The following is a 4,435-nucleotide window of genomic DNA, read 5'->3' as shown; positions in this document are numbered from 1 at the left end:
GATTGATTGATTAATTATTATTAATATTGTTCATGATGATGATGATGGTGGCAGCGATGGCGATTGATTGATATATTGGTTGAAGCAGCGTTGGTATGCTTGCAATAAAACTGAAAGTGTCTGTGACGATCCTGAGACGCTGGAACTAATCCTAGCGTATAGTGTGAAATGCTTGCAATGACTTGGCTGTACTACCCATACGTCGGTGTCAAAAAACAATTAAGACGGGCATCGGCGATTTTTAAAACTAAATATTACACAACAAATCTGCGAAGTGCACTGAGCCGAGAGCGAGATAAAGGAGAAAAGAAAGCAGAAGGTTAACCAGAACGGAAAATCTGGTTTGCTAACCTACCACTGGGGAAAGGGGCAGAGGGAAGTATAAAGATAAGAAAGAAGCAGTGAACCGATGCAGCTGATGACATTATAAAGATATACTTTCTGTATCTATAGCAACGTGTCTCTGCGTCATAACATCAGTTTGTGGTAATACACAAATCTGCGAAAGAAAATAATACAATGATGCGATAGCGCTGGATATGATGGTTTTCTCGCAAAGAAGGAATATGAGGAAGTATTATTGCACGCATCTTTATATTTTCAACCAACCAGCGCAAGCTCTCTCTTTCTCTCTCGCTTTTTTTGCAAGATGCGATGTTACAAATCTACATCAGTACCCAGCCGTGTGCTGCGTCGGGCGGTTTTGAAGAACCGGAACAAACCGGGAGAGCATTGCGCAAGAACATCCGGAGACTCTCGGTACAGAATTGGCCTCCGCGCGCGCTGACCCTCGAGAGTGGCAGCAAGGTGAGGGGGAGAAGGTGCGTGCGCTGCGACGCAATGAAGTGCTGAAAAGTGGGTCGTCCGATTTAAGCGTGGATCCGAGAATGTGAGCATATTTAAAGCGGCGCCGTGGCTTAGTTGGTTAAAGCGCCTGTCTAGTAAACAGGAGATCGCGAGTTCGAATCTCGCCGGTGCCTAGGTAAAAACCTCTGTTTTACTTCATTCCTGCGCGGCTATTATGGCAGTGGAGTTGCAGCAGAATGCGAGCGCAACCAGTAAGAGCTAGAAACGGACCTGCATTTCACCTCTTTGTAGTGTATTTTTCATTTATGTCTTAGGAAACTTCCAATTTATAGTTCTTTTTTTTTCGCCAATGAACTCAGCGCATTGGCGTGCCGGCTTTCGCATCGATCACAGTAGCAAAGTTCCTCGAGTCCAAACCTTCAGCACTTATTCGCGTGCTGGATCGAGCAGTAAACTCGCCCGCACATGGAGGTTGCGACGTACGAAGCAGGGGTTGCTTTTACGAAAGCTAGGGAAAACAAGGGGAATGCGGGAGATGGCGATTCAAGACGATGAGTAACACGAGAACAAGGTGAGAGCAGGAGCGAACGTTCCGACAAGTGGACTTGTCTTCTTCAAGGCGACGTATGCTCTCCTCGGCACTATATATATAGGTAGGGTTCCTCTAAAGGGGCGAGAAGGTAAGGCGGGTGGATGAGGTAACGAGCGAGAATGTGTTAGCGGCGACGGTGCAGAATTGAAAGGAAATATAATGCACTACTGATAGTCGGTGGAGGAGTTTGAGGCAGTCCCCTGTGTTAGCAGGTTGACGTGTCATGGTAGGTTCCTCTTTTCATGCAAGGGGTCTGGACAAGGGGGAGGGGGGGTCTGCTCCGCTGGAGGTCAGTGAACTATCGTGTCTGACAGGGAGAATAAAAGTAGCGGAGGAAAAATGGTGTTCAGGCACAAAAAAAAAAAAAAAAAATGGTAAAGCGGGGGGGGGGGGGGGGGGGCGGCGTAGATATATAGATAAAAGGACGAAAGGATTGAGTGAAAGCAAAGGGAGGTTGGAATATTATTGACAATCGAATAACAAAAAAAAAAGATCGACTAAGCAACTCAATGAACAATTACTAAGTGCTGTTGCCTATACTTTTCAATTTAGCATAGCGAATAGATTTTAAAGCTCCCTTTGAAACGTTCATGCCTATTGGTTGCAATGTATTGAACTTATGAATGAGGTACGATTCTCTATATTTTCTGTCTCGCGCAGAGCGAAAATTTGACTGTAGTATGTAGAGTTTAAGATCATCAAAGTTATGACCTGATTGGTTGAAATGCTCGGCGACGGCTTTGGGAAGCTTTTTAACTGTGTCCGCGCGATGTCCGTTTAGCCTAATGTTCATTGATTGTCCCGTTTCACCGATATATTGCTTCTTACAGAAGGAACACTCAAGCATACAAATTACATCGGAGCTAGTGCAAGTAAAGCTAGTTTTCACTTCGTGTGTGCAGCCATTTGGGGCACATTTATTTTTAAGGTCACTTTGAAGGTGCTTGCAGGTTTTGCACCTGGGGCGAGAACATGCTTTTATAAGGGGGGAAAGATGTTGGCTGACTTTTGAATGCACCAACATGTCTTTAAAGTTTCTGTTGCGGCGATAGGTAACCCTTGGTACATCCGGGAACGCTTTTCTCAGACGCTCGTTGCTTGATAATATTGGGTGGTATTTTCGTAGGATGTTATTTATGTTTGGGAGGGCGTTAGGATATTTGCTTATAAAGGCTGGTGGTCTATCGGATTTTGGTATGGGTTGTTTCTGAGCTAATGCCGACTGCCTCTATAATCTTGACGCGACGTCATAAGCCTGGTCGAGAGGAATTTGTGGATGGTTTCGTTTCGCTAGCGTTACTTTAAGGTCATTCAGTCAGCTGTTATTTATACTAAGGAACAGCTTCGCCACCTTTACATTCTCTGTCGTGATTGACCCGCTATTTAATCCTCTAGTAGTCGTCACATCGTACAAATAAAAGGACTGTGAATTAGATTCTCAGTATAATAGGTTTTGCTCGAAAGCATTGTCCTGTGTTGGTCATGTGATGCGTGTTATAGATTAGTATTCTTCTAATATTCTTCCGCAATTAGTCAGCGCCATATTATCTCCCCTTCTATTCATTTTGTCCGCGTCTGTTGTGGTGTAGCTACCATAAGTAACTCAGTTATTCACGTTACAATTGACGACTTGCCCAGATCTCCCATCTTTCTAGACCACCACATCTTGGAGACGTCCTATAAATGTGGGCTTATCGCACGAATATTTTACTGGATGATATTGGAGGCTTTCAAACGGATGTCTCCGCCGTCATCAGACATCAGGGCTAAAGAAAAGCTGCGTAATGCAGTGAAGAGATGCCTTCTTGTGAAATCTTGCAGATATACTATTTGCACATGATAGTGCTGCAAAATCGAGTTGGCGATAATATGCCAATGCGAGAGATTAAGTTGTACGGTGACGAGAAAAAGCTAGGTATTATGGCTTTTTTTCTCTAAGCTTCGACACCAGAAAATGTTAATAATGCGTGTATGTTAATCATTTCCCGGCAGCAAAACATCAATGTTTCGTTCTTTCTTTGTTTCTTCTTTGTGCTTTCTTTTTTTTTTGCAAGAAAAATTTGTATCCCACAAGATGCGACGTTACAAATGAACCAAAGATAGAAAAGAAATGAAGGGGTTACAATGGATTTTCAAGCGACGGAACAAACCGGGAGAGCGTTGCGCAAGAACACCCGGAGACTCTTGGTACAGAATTGGCGTCCGCGCGGGGTGACCTTCGAGGCTGGCAGCTAGGGGAGGTGGAAAGCGCGTCACCTGTAAGTTAATAACGCGCTGAATATTGTATTATCCGATTTCAGCGCAACATAGCACGAGAAACAAAAAGTCAAGGGCGCCCAGTCACAGTCGGTGGCGCCGTGGCTTAGTTGGTTAAAGCGCCTGTCTAGTAAACAGGAGATCGCGAGTTCGAATCTCGCCGGTGCCTCGGTTGAGCCTCTTTTTTTCTAGGTGGCTTGTCGGGACCTCCTGTACACTTTTTTATTCACTTCCATTTTAGAAGATCTACGCACGTTTTTTTCCCTCTACCCCTTTTTCTGTTTTTTCTGTATATTTTGAAAGTGATATGAACGCATTGGTGTGCCGCTTCTCGTCTGGGTGCGTGATCTTCCCAGAGCTTGAAGTGGACATGATAATCTCGGCAGTGATGGGCTCGAGAGCGCTCTTAACACTGGGCACTTCGCATACTTGATCGATCGGTATTCTCGGCTGCGCATTGAGGTTTCTATCTATATACCAATCAGGGATCGCGTTGCGTTCATAAGGCTGTGTTTTTTGTTTTTTTGGCAAGAGCTTTTTGCCTGTAACCAACAGTTTTGCTATCATTAGATCCTCTATCGACAATGACCCGTTACTCAGTCCACAGCAGCCGTCCTCCGTGCACAAAAATACTCGGAATTCAGCACCCTGCAGCTCAGTTTTGTTGGCAGTATGCGGTACCTACACCAGGCGCACTAGCCGCTGTAAAACTCGGAACCCGGAGCTGGAGTCTCATGTTTCAACCACTGCTTATTATGATCGTAAAAACACAGATGCGAA

General features: G+C 44.8%; 2 non-coding genes across 2 annotated transcripts; both read left to right on the top strand.

Moving 5' to 3' along the window:
* Positions 1-906: 906 nt before the first annotated feature.
* Positions 907-980, top strand: Trnat-agu (transfer RNA threonine (anticodon AGU)). The gene has a single exon. It is a non-coding gene; the product is annotated as a tRNA-Thr (tRNA).
* A 2,770-nt stretch (positions 981-3,750) lies between these two features.
* Trnat-agu (transfer RNA threonine (anticodon AGU)) lies at positions 3,751-3,824 on the top strand. Its single transcript has one exon. It is a non-coding gene; the product is annotated as a tRNA-Thr (tRNA).
* Positions 3,825-4,435: the final 611 nt, after the last annotated feature.

The sequence above is a fragment of the Dermacentor silvarum genome, chromosome 1 (genome assembly GCF_013339745.2).
Source record: "Dermacentor silvarum isolate Dsil-2018 chromosome 1, BIME_Dsil_1.4, whole genome shotgun sequence".
NCBI lineage: Eukaryota > Metazoa > Arthropoda > Arachnida > Ixodida > Ixodidae > Dermacentor > Dermacentor silvarum.
The sequence above is the reverse complement of the archived record's forward strand: the minus strand, read 5'-3'. Positions and strand labels throughout refer to the sequence as shown.